Source organism: Moschus berezovskii, chromosome 6 (genome assembly GCF_049115385.1).
Source record: "Moschus berezovskii isolate FMDL1 chromosome 6, NW_MosBer_1.0, whole genome shotgun sequence".
Classification (NCBI taxonomy): Eukaryota; Metazoa; Chordata; class Mammalia; order Artiodactyla; family Moschidae; genus Moschus; species Moschus berezovskii.
The window spans coordinates 16,875,099-16,892,195 of NC_142465.1; positions in this window are offsets into that span (position 1 = coordinate 16,875,099).

Consider the following 17,097-nt stretch of genomic DNA (forward strand, 5'->3'; position numbering starts at 1 on the left):
TTTTTAATGGCACTGCAATATTCTTTTGTTTCTAGAACTTTACTATATCTTGGATATGTATCTGTCTTGTGTGTCTGTCTATAGAAATATCCATAGCTATATCTTATTCTCTTTAATAGTTATTTAGTATTCCATTGAAGTGTGTCACAATTGTCATAATTAAAATTCTCTACAAAGATGATTTTTTTCCATTTATGTGCTGAAATGCTATGTTTTTATTGAGCTTTTGATTATAAAGTATTATAAAAGCCCAATTAAAATCGGCTTAAACTAAAAAGGAAATTTGTTTACCATTGCAGCTCAAAAAGAGCTAACTTTTAGTGTAATTGGCTCTAGAATCTCGATTAATGTCATCTGTAACTGTTTCTCTCCATCCTTTGGCATGCTTCCCCTCTTGGCTGACTCTCTCATTAAGCTGGATCTCATTTTAAGATGGCAGAATTGCTGCCAGCAGTTTCAGTCTGGGAGTCTTGTCCCAGGAAACCTGCAGAAAAGAGACACACTCTCTTCTGTTTCCTCAAGCAAAATTGGTGAGAATTACTCTGCTTGGGTGTGACTGATGAGCTTTTCTCTTGACCAGTTGCTGTGGTCATGGAAAGTGATTCTCTGATTATTCAGTTTTGGGTCCCATGCTGCTTTTGGAGGATAAGAGACCAGCAGTACTCAAGGTACATGGATTATGGCGGTAGATGAAACAGGGAAAAAATGCTTGCCAGTTCCTTGTGGATGTATCTTTGTTGTCTTGTGTATTTTGCTATTTGCTGGGTAAATTGTTAGAAATACTATTGCTGGGTAAATTGTTAGAAATACTAATGCTGGGTAAATGTATATATATATTTTCACTTTTCCTTGGTATTTCCAGGTTTTTTCCCACAACGAGTACTTCAAATTATACTTCAGCCAATAATGAATACTTTTGTTCATTGTAGGCTTCATCAGACTTAATAATCTTGTGACTCCCCTGGCAGTCCAGTGGTTAAGAATCTGTGCATTCACTAAAGGGTGCATAGTTTTGATCCCCTCAGATCCCAGATGCCACATGGCATGGCCAAAAAAAAAAAAAAAAGACTAATAATCTTTTCAATCAAATATGTGAAAATTGGGATCCTGTTGTTGTTTCAATAGCTATTTCTTCAATAACTATAGACAGGCATTTTTTTTTTCTATTTATAATTTGTGTTTCCTTTACTGTGATCTTTCATATGTGGTTCCCTAATTGTGACAAAGCAAATGGCATAATGGAAGTGCAAAAAGTAAGCTTGTGTGTGTGTGTGCTTAGTCATGTCCAAATCTTTTCGACCCTCTGGAATGTGGCCCACCAGGCTCCTCTGTTAATGGAATTTTCCAGGCAAGAATACTGGAGTGGGTTGCCACTACCTTCTCCAGGGGATCTTCCTGACCCATGGATCAAACTTGTGTCTCTTGTGTTTCCAGCAGTAAGGCATATTCTTTACCACTGTGCTGCCTCTTAGATATATCTAAATTTTATGTAACTTGAAGATAAAACTTTGCCAATGCATGAATGAGATTATGTCTTGATAATCAGATGAGATAAAGGGACTATAGGAAGGAAGCAAGTTATTTCCAGGGCAATTTTTCTGTTTGTTTGATTTATTTTCACCTTGACATCTAACTCCTGTTACTTATTATTTTATCAAACAGGGAAAACTAAAGATTAAAATGGAGCAGTGATACAGTGTTACAGTCTAAGCAGACTTAATGTGTCACAAAGAGGCTTGATGTAGATTTTTCAGGGCATGACAAGGGGTGAATGTAGCCAATGTTTTCAGGAAGCCCAGAGGAAGACCAGTTATGCAATAGAGATAAGGCTAAGGGTCAGTCCTTTTGAAGACTGGAGACGCTGAGATCTATCTCAGGATAGGAGATGGACAAAGACAAACTTCAAAGTAAATATAGAAGAAAACAAAAAGTGGAAAAAAACCAAAAACTGTGATCTAAAACATCAGTCTGCAGAGCTCAAGTATGCAGAGGTCACGAGAAAGTATTACAATTTCCACAATATAAACAATAGTAATGTAGAACTGTTGCCTAAATTTCAGAGGTCTTTAAACTCTAATATTTGTGTATCTGAAGATCAGATGTGGTCTCAGAGCCTACACAGAAGGCCCCTGGTGCTACAGAAAATACAGAAGCCTCAAATTTTAAAGATAATGTTTATTAAAAGTAGACAATAAAGAGAAAATGATATGCCAGTGGATCTGGTGACTCATGGCTAAAATATTTTGTTTCGTAAGAGTGAATTAGGATTAAAAATGAGCATAATTGTGTAATATAATTCTTTACGTGTATGTCTATGTTAATCATCAGTGAATGGTTAAAGGAACCACACATTTTTTTCCCCATAGTCAAAGGAAAAACAAAACCAGATGTATGTGCCTTTAAGTGTGACTTTTTAAACCCATTCAAAAATAATTTCTTGATTCAGTAATTGCTTATTGCATATCTACTGCATGCCTATATTACATTTGTCACTGATAAGATGTTATAAAAAAGAAGGCATATAAATATACCCTGCTTAAAAGAGTTCGTAGTCTTCTAAAGGACCAGGCCTATAAAATAAAACAAACCAAGCGAACCAAAAAGTAATTGCAAATTGTAGAGTGCTAAAAGGCAGAGGCACCAGAGATCAAACTGCCAACATCGGCTGGATCATGGAGAAAACAAGAGAGTTCCAGAAAAACATCTATTTCTGCTTCATTGACTGTGCCAAAGCCATTGACTGTGTGGATCACAATAAACTGTGGAACATTCTGAAAGAGGTGGGAATACTAGACCACCTGACCTGCCTCTTGAGAAACCTGTATGCAGATCAGGAAGCAACAGTTAGAACTGGACATGGAACAACGGACTGGTTCCAAATAGGAAAAGGAGTATGTCAAGGTTATATATTGTCACCTTGCTTATTTAGCTTATATGCAGAGTACATCATGAGGAACGCTGGGCTGGAAAAAGCACAAGCTGGAATCAAGATTGCTGGGAGAAATAGCGATAACCTCAGATATGCAGATGACACCACCCTTATGGCAGGAAGTGAAGAGGAACTCAAAGTCCTCTTGATGAAAGTGAAAGAGGAGAGTGAAAAGGTTGGCTTGAAGCTCAACATTCAGAAAACAAAGATCATGGCATCTGGTCCCATCATTTCATGGGAAATAGATGGGGAAACAGTGGAAACAGTGTCAGACTTTATTTTTGGGGGCTCCAAAATCACTGTGGATGCTGATTGCAGCCATGAAATTCAAGGACGCTTACTCCTTGGAAGGAAAGCTATGACCAACATAGATAGTATATTAAAAAGCAGAGACATTACTTTTCCAACCAAGGTCCGTCTAGTCAAGGCTATGGTTTTTCCCGTGGTCATGTATGGATGTGAGAGTTGGACTGTGAAGAAAGCTGATCGCCGAAGAATGGATGCTTTTGAACTGTGGTACTGGAGAAGACTCTTGAGAGTCCTTTGGACTGCAAGGAGATCCAACCAGTCCATTCTAAAGGAGATCAACCCTGGGTGTTCATCAGAAGGACTGATGCTAAAGCTGAAGCTCCAATACTTTGGCCACCTCATGCGAAGAGTTGACTCACTGGAAAAGACCCTGATGCTGGGAGGGATTGGGGGCGGGAGGAGAAGGGGATGACAGAGGATGAGATGGTTGGATGGCATCACCGACTCGATGGACATGAGTTTGAGTGAACTCCAGGAGTTGGTGATGGACAGGGAGGCCTGGCGTGCTGTGATTCATGGGGTCGCAAAGGGTCGGACACGACTGAGCGACTGAACTGAACTGAACTGATGAAGAAAACTAACATGAACTGAGCATTACCAGAACAGTGCCAGAACCAGTTTTCGTTAATCTTCTTAGCAGTGAGGAGGTAGGTAGCCTTGTCATGTGTTCTCTACAAATGAGGGAATGAGGTACAAAGAGGACAAGTGAGTTGTCCAGGGTAAGAAGAGATAAAGCTGAGATGTGAGCTCAGGCAGAGCCTGTCAACTTCATGCCTAAGCTTATCTGACTAGAGAATTTTGGTAGACAGTAATGGGATAGATACGATGTCTAGGAAAGATCTCATTGATGAGGACATTTAAATTGAAACTTGAAAGATGTGACAGAGCCAACCATGTTCAGAACCTGGAGAACAATCGCATTTGAGGTATCATGAAACATATGTGAAAGTGAAAATCACTCAGTTGCGTTCAACTCTTTGTGACCCCATGGACTATACAGTCCATGGAATTCTCCAGGCCAGAATAGTGGAGTGGGTAGCCTTTCCCTTTTCCAGGGGATCTTCCCAACCCAGGAATCGAACAAGGGTCTCCTGCATTGCAGGCAGATTCTTTACTAGCTGAGCCACCAAGGTAGTCCTGAAACATATGTACTACGTCCCTAAGTAGGGAGGAAAAGTGGCACATTCTTGGAGATGAAATGATTCTAATAATAATTGAGAATATTATTATTTTACATATAATATATATATTATATTTATTGTATACACAATAATTATATAAAAAGCACATATATATATAATTTACTCATATATTTATTTTATATACTTATTTTATATATTTATACATAATATAAATATAGACTTATTTTGCATTTTATATATAATATAAATATATACTTATTTTATATATTAAAACTTAAAATTGGAGACAATATCTGTCAAATCTGACATAATCTCTGACATAAGAGTCAGACTTTTCAAACACATGTAGGCCAAAATTAGAACTTTTGATTTGAAATGCAATAGGTAAATGTTAAAGGATTTTTACAAAGAGGCCTGACCTGATCTGGTTCATGTTTAATTGGCTGCTGTGTAACAATAAGATGGACGAAGACCACAGGCAAAGCCGAGACACCGGTAATGAGGCTGTTTTAGTGGCCCTAGAAAGAGTTTCAAAGAGGTGGTAGGAGATTAGCTGGAGCAAAGCAGACATAATCAAGATATACTTTTGAGGCAAAACTCATGGGAAATGCCTGTAGGCTGAATGTAAATGATGAGAAAGAGGAAGGAATTAAGGATTACTCCCATTTTTTTGTATTATCACCTACATGATACCACTTTAAGCAGTTTGAGCATGTCATGGTACCCTATATGCCTAGAAAAGACTGGGAGAGAATGATTTGCAGAAGACAGAGAGATAAGACTTTGGTTTGGGAGTTGGTGATGGACAGACAGGCCTGGCATGCTGTGATTCATGGGGTCTCAAAGAGTCGGACACGACTGAGCGACTGAACTGAACTGAACTGAACTGAGATGCCTGTGAAGCACTTGGTTAAATACTGTATAGAAAATTGGATATGAGTGCCTGGAATAGTACTGGCATCACCAGCAAAGAGATAATACTGAAAACTATTGGATCAGGTACAACTTCCAGGTAGAGGGTTCAATATCAAACACAGAGAAACTCAGTGATAGATCATGGTAGAGAAAGAGTAGCTAGGGTAGCTGGTAAAGTAGAAGCCCCCAGAAAAATTTAAGAAAATATACCACAGAAGAGAAAAGAGTATTTTAGGGAGTAAGGATTGGTTATTAGGATGAAACTTTTTTGAAACATCACATAAACTGAGAGCACAATAATCCATATCTAAGCAGCAACTGTCTTATACTGAGCCTTTCAAGACATAAATTACAAACCAATAAATAAACAGCAAATTAGAGCATGCCCTTGAGTTCCCATGCTTTGATTTGTTTAATAGCCAGTCAATTACTATCTGATATATTTCTTTTTCCTGTAATTAATAGCAGTGTTTCTCAAAAAAGTCAAGACAAACAAAAAAAACAAGCGCTATGAAATATTTGTGGTCAGTGTAAGCTATTGCTATCAAAATATCTGTCGGTGAAAAATGAGTCCAATAAAGCAACTTTTAATAAGTGGATTGTCAATTGGAGGAAGGAACTGGCTTAGAGACTGAGGATTCACATTCAAGAATGATACTGATGGAATCAAGCAAAAAGGGGCCAGCACTTTCTGAGCTAATTGTTTAGAACAAGATTTTTGCTCCAGCTGCTCTAAATTGAAAGATGGATGATGTGAGAATTTGTAATTTGTAATTTAAAACTTCATGAACCATGAAACTTTCTGGAGACTTTGGTCAGTCAGTTGACTTACTAGAAATGATGAGACCACCATAATCCATAAACTGTCTATTTTCCCACCACTATGGCATTGAAATAGAGAAGAAAAACATGCAAATTGCTCATTTATGGGTTTTTTATTTTGCTTTCCCAAATTACTTCTAAGCTTGCTGAGTCGGATTTCTATAACATCTTTAATTATGATGAAGTCTTGGCTTAAAAGAGAAAAGTTGTTTAGTTAGAGCTTCATAATTGGCAGTGAAACATTTAACCAAAGTGCCTGCTCTCAAATTTGTTATATGTTCCTTTTTATTTGGACTATGGGAGCAGCATCATGGAGAATTGTGGAATTTGATACTGGGACCTTAAAATGTTAGTATGAACATCTGTAAAATAATTCCCAACAAAACTGAGCATTATGTATAAATTACAAAACATGGACAAAATTCTGAATGTATTGAAATAATATAGTACGTTGTAATATAATAAATCATAAAATATCAGAACAGTAATGGATTATACAGGTTCCGTTCTCTTTTAATGGGAGAGAAAATGTGATTTGTGATGCAAAATCAGCCATTTGTGAAGCAAAATCAACCATTTGTGGTTTCCAGCTGTTCAATTAAGAGCTTTCATGTCTGTAAAGTGAGGAAAACTAAAGGAAATTCTTTTGAAAAACTACGAATTGACTAGCACAATAACACATGTGGCTTTTAAACATTTTCAATAATGAATTTTTTTCATAGTAGTCTCACAAATATTAATGAGGAATTATCATGCCAATGTTCTCACACTAGGATTTAAAAAAACAGATTTTTCTTCATTTTAATAAATTATTAAACGTTAAAAAATAAGGACTTAAATTCTGAAAAGAAATGATTCTGTTGATAGGTCCTATTGTTTCAGTAGGGATTGTAGTAAAATTAAAGAATTGTTCTTGTTCAAAATTTGCCTTCCAAAGATATAGCAAAACTAAGGCTTCAAAGGTGACAATTATACTTTGATTTTTTTAAATTCAGATTTTTGAGATTAAAGATACTATAAATTCTTTATAATTCCTCCTGTTTAAGCAGAATGCTTTTTCTCATTCCAAGATGATTCATACCAAGCTGACTTCTGAAACCTTAATCCCATTTCCGAGGAGAGTCACAAGTACTGATGACTTAGTTTAATTTGCTACAGATGATTAAGGCACGATTCAAAGTTCAGAGTAACTTGTGGAATTTTATTCCCCTATTCCTCTTTCCCTTCCTCACTCCTTCATTCTTTCCCTTCCCTCATTGTTTTAAACAGAACAAAAACTATAGCTGGCATCAGAATCATCTTATGAGAAAATACTTTCCATGTTTCTAATTACATGTAGATAATGAAGGCAGATTGGAGGAGGAAATGGCAACTCACTCCAATATTCTTGCCTGGGAAATTCCATGGACAGAGGAAACCTGGTGGGCTGCAGTCCATGAGGTCGCAAAGAATCAGACAGCACTTTGCGACTAAACAACAATACCAAAGATGGATCAAATGCTTTTTAAAAAGAAACTAAGTGTTAAGACATGCTCTAATTGTCTTAGAGGGCAGACAGAATTGGCCTGTGTTTATCCTTGTTTTAAAAAAATTAAAAACGGTCTTGAATTAGCATTCTCTAAAAGATAAAATTGTTTCTTCGTCTTCTGGTATTTCTTAAATATTTTTCTCCTGCAAATGCTCTCCTAAGTTGTTGACTTGGGGGACTTTTCACAAGAGGTGGTATCCTGGATCTTGTCCACAGAACTCTGGGAGGATTGGCTTATTCTCTTTGTGAAAAGCCTATGGTTCAGAGTCTAAGAGCTGTTCAGGAAATAATTTGATTGTAAAGTTAAGTTCAAGTACAGTCAAGAGTAACAGCATCTCAAGTTTAACCTAATAAGAATTTGTAGTCTTAGTTTCTTTTTAGAAATTCCAGGGGTTTTTATTTTTGAAAACTGTGCATGTTCAATTAGTGATTATTTCCTTTTTTTGTCTCTCATATGAAAGTTTATCATGATTCTCAGAGCTTGTTGATAAATAAGTATTGAGCATATTTAATTCCTTTACTTCATACTGAATTTTTAATCAGATTTTAAATTTGTTATGCTATCTGAGTGATTCATTGTTATTCCCTGAATTAATTTATTCATTTTTAATCTATATGACCTCTTATATAGTAAAATAAAGCTGTCTTTTCATTTACTTGATCTCTAGAATCATCATAAAGATTAAATAACATCTTATGTATCCAACAAATATTTGCAAAAACCTAATATTACAAGTTACAACAAACAACATAATTTTATCTTAAAGAAAATTAAAGCCTTTTTACATATACCACTTCTGCCATATCCTTATTTAGAAAAGACAGAAAATGACTCCTAGTTGTCTATAATTCAAAAGTAATAGTTAAGAATCATATAAAGCATGGCTGACCTTGAAACAAATCATGAATGTAGAACACAGTAAATTATTTTGGATATAAAAACTTCTGAAATATTTGGATTTAATAGTTTTAAGTTTGTTTCTTTTAATCCAAAATGCTATTAAAGTATAATTTTATAATAAAAGCAACTGTAAAGGACATAAATATACCATCTTTGGCTACAAAGAATGTAATCAATCTGATTTCAGTATTGACCTTTTGGTGACGTCCATGTGTAAAGTTGTCTCTCGTTTTGTTGAAAAAGGGTATTTGCTATGACCAGTACTTTCTCTTGGCAGAATTCTGTTAGCCTTTGCCTTGCTTCATTTTGTACTCCAAAGCCAAAGTTGTCTGTTACTCCAGGTATTTCTTGACTTCCTACTATTACATCTTAATCCCCTATGATGAATAGGACATCTTTTTTTTTTTTTTTTGGTGTTAGTTCTAGGAAGTCTTGAAGGTCTTCATAGAACTGATCCACTTCAGCTTCTTCAGCATTCGTGGGTGGGTCATAGACTTGTATTACTGTGATGTTGAATGCTCTGCCTCAGAAATGAACCGAGATAATTTCGTCATTTCTGAGGTTGCACCCAAGTACTGTATTTTGAATTCCTGTTGATTGTGAAAGCTACTCCATTTCTTCTATGAACATTGTAATGTTCATAGACATAATGTTCATCTGAATTTAATTCACCTATGCCTGTCCATTTTCCGTTCGGTTCCGTTCAGTCGCTCAGTTGCGTGCGACTCTTTGCAACCCCGTGGACTGTAGCCTATTAGGCTTCTCCGTCCATGGGATTCTCCAGGCAAGAATACTGGAGTGGGTTACCATCTCCTTCTCCAGGGGATCTTCCCGACCCAGGGATCGAACCCGGGTCTCCCGCATTGGAGGCAGACTCTTTAACCTCTGAGCCACTAGGGAAGTCCATTTTAGTTCACTGATTCCTAAGATGTTGATGTTTACTCTTGTCATCTCCTGCTTGACCACTTCCGATTTACCTTGATTCATAGACCCAACATTCCAGCTTCCTAGGCAATATGTTCTTTATAGCATCGGATTTTACTTCCACCACCAGACACATCCACAATTGAGCACCATTTCCACTTCAGCCCAGCTGCTGCATTCTTTCTGGAGCTGTTAGTAGTTGTTCTCCGCTCTTCCCCAGGGGCATTTTGGACACCTTCTGACCTGGGGGGCTCATCTTTCAGTATCATATACTTTTGCCTTTTTATACAGTTCATGGGGTTCTCATGGCTAGTATACTGGGGGGGTTGCCATTCCCTCCTCTGGTGGATCATGTTTTGTCAGAACTGTCCACTATGACCCGTCCATCTTGGGTGGCCCTACCTGGCATGGCTTATAGCTTCATTGAATTATGCAAGCCCCTTTAACACAACAAGGCAGTGATCCATGAAGGGACTCACTGAAAGCTAACAGTATTAAAAATAATGTTGACACAGTAAACTTTTCCCAATATGTCACGCAATATTTTTTCTTCATTATTTGATCTATCAATTGAGAAGTTTAGTCCAGTTGTCACTTATGGGCAAAGTTTTGGATAACCGGCTAGTTTAATACTTTCTCAGGAGAAATACTTTCACTTCCCCACTTCTGTGAAGTTTAATAATTTTATGTCTTCATATATTTTTATCTTAATAGTTAATCTTTTAAAAATACTGTCTCATGCCAGACATTGATTTAAGAACTTTACTTGTATTAACTCATTGAATTCTTACATAACTGTATGAATTATTACCCATTTAACTGAAGAGAAGACTGAAGCACAAAAAATGAAATGACTTACCAGTAAATGACAGATCTGAAATTAATACCCAGATAGAGCTGGGCCTTCTTGATCTTACATTGTCCCTTGTCAAAACAATGGTGAAATTTCATAAATTATTTGAATACACATTTCTCTGAAAAATGATCATAGCATTTATATTAAGATGTTGATTGTCAGAGTCATCATTTAACAACTTGAGGTGTTTATCATTTGATTTATATGAATCAGGATTCTGCGTTGCTTTTCTTTTTTCCCAAGGTACTTAAGGCATTAGACTACATAGAGTTAAAAAGTGGGAGTCTGAACAAGAGGCATATGGTTTGAATGTACAAAAAGTCCAGGGCTGCTTAAAGACCATATTTTAGGACTCTGTGAGAATGATAAAGAGTTCTCAATGTTCTCAAGCCAACAGAATAATTAAATTTAGATCTCTGTTCCCTGAAAATTTGAATACAGCCTTTTTAACAATGCCATTTTTAAGTTGGGTTTCTGAATAAAGTAAGATTTTACACATTTTAACTAGGTCTTTTTTTCCAGCTGAGGTTTTAAATATCTTTCATTCTGTCCATCTCTCAGCAACAGATCATTTTACAGATGAATTCTAGTATATATCATAAGAAATTAGGGATAATTTTCATTATCTTATCATTTCATTACAGAGCATATTTCCTCTGAAAGTATGTGTGTGTGTGGCATGTGTATCATAATGAAGAAAGTTAACGCCTAAAGGAAAAAGTAAATTGTTTTTCAAAAAAGCTTTCATAGTTTTTAAGACAATGAGTAAAAGCAATCCAACAGCACAGTTCCTGTGAAAGATAAAAATATCATTTAAGGAAAAAATTTGAGGTATTCTTGTGACCTGGCAGTCATGGGGATAGTTGATTTCAAGTTTCCTTTGACAATCCTGAGTAAGGGGCTAAGGTGATAGAGTAATAAAGAAATCAGAGTGCAACATTCTTGAAGACTATCTGGTCCCATCACTTCATGGGAAATAGATGGAAAAACAGTGGAAACAGTCAGACTTTATTTTTTTGGGCTCCAAAATCACTGCAGATGCTAATTGCAGCCATGAAATTAAAAGACGCTTGCTCCTTGGAAGGAAAGTTATGACCAACCTTGATAGTATATTGGAAAGCAGAGACATTACTTTGCCAACCAAGGTCCGTCTAGTCAAGGCAATGGTTTTTCCCGTGGTCATGTATGGATGTGCGAGTTGGACTGTGAAGAAAGCTGATCGCCGAAGAATCGATGCTTTTGAACTGTGGTGCTGGAGAAGACTCTTGAGAGTCCCTTGGACTGCAAGGAGATCCAACCAGTCCATTCTAGAGGAGATCAATCCTGGATGTTCATTGGAGGGACTGATGCTAAAGCTGAAACTGCAATACTTTGGCCACCTCATGCGACGAGTTGACTCACTGGAAAAGACTGATGCTGGGAAAGGTTGGGGGCGGGAGGAGAAGGGGACGACAGAGAATGAGATGGCTGGATGGCATCACCGACTCTGTGGACATGAGTTTGAGTGTACTCCGGGAGTTGGTGATGGACAGGGAGGCCTGGCGTGCTGTGATTCATGGGGTCGCGGAGAGTCGGACACGACTGAGCGACTGAACTGAAGAGAACATTACGAACACCCCATCTCCCAGATGGGAATAGCCACTGTCATCTGGAACAAAGATGGTCATTATTAAGTTTGAAGTAGCTGCAATATTACTTGTATTTCTCTCCTGCGTATAACCAGCCTAATATAATTATGTATAACTGTTGTGGGGGAAGAATTTGAAGGAGATTAAGGCAAACAAATTATTTTCCTAATTTGGGAGGAAGTAAAAACAGAAGACAGATACAAGTGAGATTAAAATTTAGCAGAAATGGTAAATTAGGGCAAACTGACTTGAAGAAGCATGAAACCTAAAGAGTCTTGCAAAAGGGCATGAAGAAGGATGCTTAGTTCTCCACTGCAGACACTATATGGGCATCTTTTTCATGAAGAAATATGTGTGTAATTTACACTTGAGGGATAAGAATGATTTCAGAGGACTACATGGATTGGGGAATATCAGTGTGAAATTATCCATTGCAACTTTTTCTTTTAACTATAATTTTATATTTGATTTGAAATACTGTTTCCAAACAGGTCAGTTTGGTGAAGTTTAGTTTGAACTATTTGTATGTCTTAATGGCTTTAAAATAAGATTACAATTAAAATAATAAATATTTATTTATTTTGGCTGTTCTGGGTCTTTGCTACACAGGCTTTTCTCTAGCTGTGACGAGTGGAAGGTAGTCTCTAGTTGCAGTGGTTTCTTATTGCCATGGCCTCTCTTGTGTGGAGCACAGGCTCTGGGGTGCATAGGCTTCAACAACTGTAGCGTGTGGGCTTAGTAGGTGCGGCTACCGGGCTCTAGAGTATAGGCTCAATTGCACCTGGCTTAGTTGCTCTGTGGCATGTGGGATCTTCTGGGGTCACGGATCGAACACACATCTCCTGCACTGACAGTGTATTCTTTACCACTGAGCCAGCAGGGAAGTCCTAGATTGCAATTTTTCTGAACCTATATTGACAATTAGAATTTAAAAGTGTTAGGCAAGTGATCTGATCTCTGCCCCCTGCACTCCTACTGAATTCATCTAGTACCTTTCTCTCATATATTACTTTTTTCAACCGTGTTGCCACAGAACTTCAAACTGGTTCCCATCCTCATGAATCTCTTCCTCTATTGTGTCTTGTACCTGGAAGGTGCAAATCCTGCCTCTTTAGGGAGATCTGCCCTAACCAGCCAATCTAAAATATAGCTGCCTTCTCCCTACCTCGCTCTCTGGGTCCTCTCTGTCACTTAACTCTGTTTTCTCATCATCTGAAACTTACCTTGACATTTTAAGTGTTAACTTGCTTGTTGCTTGTCTCTTGGTACTATTGTATAGGCTCCTTCGTGGCGCAGGACTTTAAACTGTGCTGATTAGGACTGTATCTTCAGCACTTGAAGTTGTGAGCACATTAAAAAAAAGTGAAATAAATATATAAATCATAGTACCTACATTAGTTAACAAAGAGAATTGTTGTTCAGTAGCTCAGTCTTGCCCAACTTTTTTCAACACCATGGACTGAAGCACACTAGGCCTTCCTTTCTTTCTCCCTGTCCTTCTGGAGCTTGCTCAAACTCATGTCCATTGAGTTGATGATGCTATCCCACCATCTCATCCTCTGTAATCCCCTTCTCCTCCTGCCTTCCAGCTTTCCCAGCATCAGGGTCTTTACCAGTGAGTCAGCTCTTCACATCAGGGGGCCAAAGTATTGGAACTTCAGCTTCAACATCAGTGCTTTCAATGAATATTCAGGGCTGATTTCCTTTCAGACTGACTGGTTTGATCTTCTTGCAGTTGAGGGGACTCGCAAGAGTCTTCTCCAAAGTCACAGTTTGAAAGCATCGATTTTTTTAGTGTTCAGCCTTTCTTTATGGTCCAACTCTCACATCAATATATGACTACTGGAAAAACCATAGCTTTGACAATACAGACCTTTGTTGGCAAAGTATTGTCTCTGCTTTTTAATATACTCTTGAGGTTTGTCAGAGCTTTTCTTCCAGGGAGCAAACATCTTTTAATTTCATGACTGCAGTCACCGTCCAGAGTAATTTTGAAGCCCAAGAAAATAAAGTTTTTCACTGTTTCCATTGTTTCCCCATCTATATGCCATGAAATGATGGGACCAGATGCCATGATCTTCATTTTTTGAATGTTGAATTTTAAGCCAGCTTTTTCACTCTCATCTTTCACTTTCATCAAGGGGCTCTTTAGTTCCTCTTTGCTTTCTGCCATAAGAGTGCTATTGTCGTCATATCTGAGGTTATTGATATTTCTCCCAGCAATCTTGATTTCAGCTTGTGCTTCACCGAGCCTGGTATTTTGTATGATGTACTCTGCATATAAGTTAAATAAACAAGGTTACAATAATTATGAATTTTAAATATATGTAAAGAAAGTAATTTGCTAGTGTAAAGAATCCACCTGCCAATGCAGGAGACAGAGGCACAGGTTTAATCCCTGGCTCTGGAAGATAACTCTGGAGAAGGAAATGACAACCCCCTCTAGTATTTTGGCCTGGGAAATCCCATGGACAGAGGAGCCTAGGGGGCTACAGTCTATGAGGTCTCAAAAGAGTCGGACATGACCGAGCAACTAAACAAGGTTTTGAACCTTACAGTAGGAAGATTATTCTGTATAATTTGGGCAGGTCTAATTTAATCACACAAGTTTTAAAAGAAGACAGTCTTCTCTGGCTTGAGTCAGAGAGATGTGATGGAAGAGAAAGCAGGAAAAATGCTGCACAAGGGGAAGGCAGATATTCCAAGTGAGGATTCAGTGTGTCATTGCTTGTCCTGAGCTCAGGAGGCCAATTGCAAGGACCAGAGAGAGGCCCTGGGAGATAAAAGACAGTGCATAACTGGCAATATTCAAGAAAACAGGGGCCTTTTCCCTAGAAGTACAGGGAACAGTTCTGCCAACAAATTAAAAGGGCTTTGAAGTCCCTCCAAAAATCTGCCTCTAGAAAGGAGCACAATCCTGCCAACGTCTTGATTTGGTTCTTATGAGACCTGGACCAGAGGAACCAACTGAGCTGTGCCTTGCCCAAACTTCTCACCCATGGAAACAGTGAGATAATAGATGGATGCTGTTTAGTGGATGTTGTTTCAGTTGCTGTGTTTGTGATAATTTGCTGTGTCAGCAGAACTAGTACAATGTCTAACAATAATAATCATAAGAATAACAAGTTGCCTGGAATTCTTAACTGTGCATAAGAATTTTGCTAAGGATTTCAGAAGTGTTCACTTAAGTTTTTATGGTCATTCATGAGGTAGTGTACTTGGCCCACTTTGAATCTATTTGCCCCAAACCTCTTTACTTTGAGAACCGCCACTCTTTACTTCATACATAGGAGTAGGCCTTTGGCAATGATGTTAGCATTTTGTGATCTCATGACTTTGTTCTAAAGTGGACAAATGGTGAACAGTTGGCCTAAGATGAGTCACATGGATTCTATCTCCTTGAGCTTGAAATTGCAATTGAGAGATATTACTTTCTGGAATATGGGTGTGTAAAATCCAACTGTGAATTGGCATTTACATGGAAAGATAAAATAATGAGCATATAGCGAGATAATATATTTTAAAACTGCTTCTTGGTTTTTAGATGGCTTTCCTGATTGTGTCTATCTTCTATTAAAAACCAGCTGTTTTACTGAACTACCAGTTTACTATGGGAAATTTCTCCATTTAACTTAGTGTAGCTTCAGTGAAGTTTTTGCTGCTCCTAACCAAAACAATGTTAATTAAGTCAGGTAGCGGTATTATATTTTTCTTTAAAGAGATATTGTGTTCATTCAGGTAGGCTGAGCTGATATAACAGATGCTTTGAACTTCAATGACAATGCACTCAAGAAAAAGTCAAAGTGGTGGCCTTGGTCTGCAGGTAACTCTTCTCCTTGTGGTAATTCAAGGAACTAGGCTTGTTCCAGCTTGTTTCACCGTGCTTCAGAGTCTTTATTTTCATATGAATATGTATTTCAGTCTGTATTGAAAAAGGAGAATGGAGGATGAATACTAGCTTCATAAAATCCTTAGCCCCAAAGTACCGTCTCTTGCTTTTCTGTTCATGTCCCATTGGTAAAACTGGTCAGATGGCCACAATTTACTGCAAGAAATGTTGAGATATATAGTCTAGCAGGGAAAACTAGGAGAAGTAAAAGTCATTATGATGATCAGCTGGCAGCCTCTGCTAACAGATGTTTAGTAGCTTGTTCAATATCATACAACTGATATTGGTAAACGTGGGGACTGAAACACATCTCTGGCCCAAGATGTCTAGATCTTAACCGTATTTCTCTACTACATTTTTGTTTACCAGATGGCTTCCGTCTGTTTGATTAGTTGATTTAAAATTCTACTCACTCTATTAGTTAGCCTTCTCATGTGTGCATATTTTTTGATTTACTTTAATTTAGATAATATCAGAGAAAAATTCAGTACATAGTATATTCAGAGAGAGCCAGTGACAAATTACACAAGAACATCTGAGCTCTCAATTAGGCTACTCACTGCATGGCTCAGAAATAAGACCACCTGCTAGGCTTTTAAATGACAGTTCAGTTCATTTCAGTGCTCAGTCTTGTCCGACCCCATGAATCACAGCATGCCAGGCCTCCCTGTCCATCACCAACTCCCGGAGTTCACTCAGACTCATGTCCATCAAGTCAGTGATGCCATCCAGCCATCTCATTATCTGTCGTCCCCGTCTCCTCCCACCCCCAATCCCTCCCAGCATCAGACTCTTTTCCAGTGAGTCAACTCGTCGCATGAGGTGGCCGAAGTATTGGAGTTTCAGCTTTAGCATCAGTCCTTCCAATGAACACCCAGGATTGATCTCTTTTAGAATGGACTAGTTGGATCTCCTTGCAGTCCAAGGGACTCTCAAGAGTCTTTTCCAGTACCACAGTTCAAAAGCATCAATTCTTCAGCGATCAGCCTTCTTCACAGTCCAACTCTCACATCCATACATGACCACGGGAAAAACCATAGCCTTGACTAGGTGGACCTTTGTTGACAAAGTAATGTCTCTGCTTTTTAATATGCTATCTAGGTTGGACATAACTTTCCTTCCAAGGAGTAAGTGTCTTTTAATTTCCTGGCTGCAATCAGCATCTGCAGTGATTTTGGAGCCCCCAAAAATAAAGTCTGACATTGCTTCCACTGTTTCCCCATCTATTTCCCATGAAGTGATGGGACCAGATAA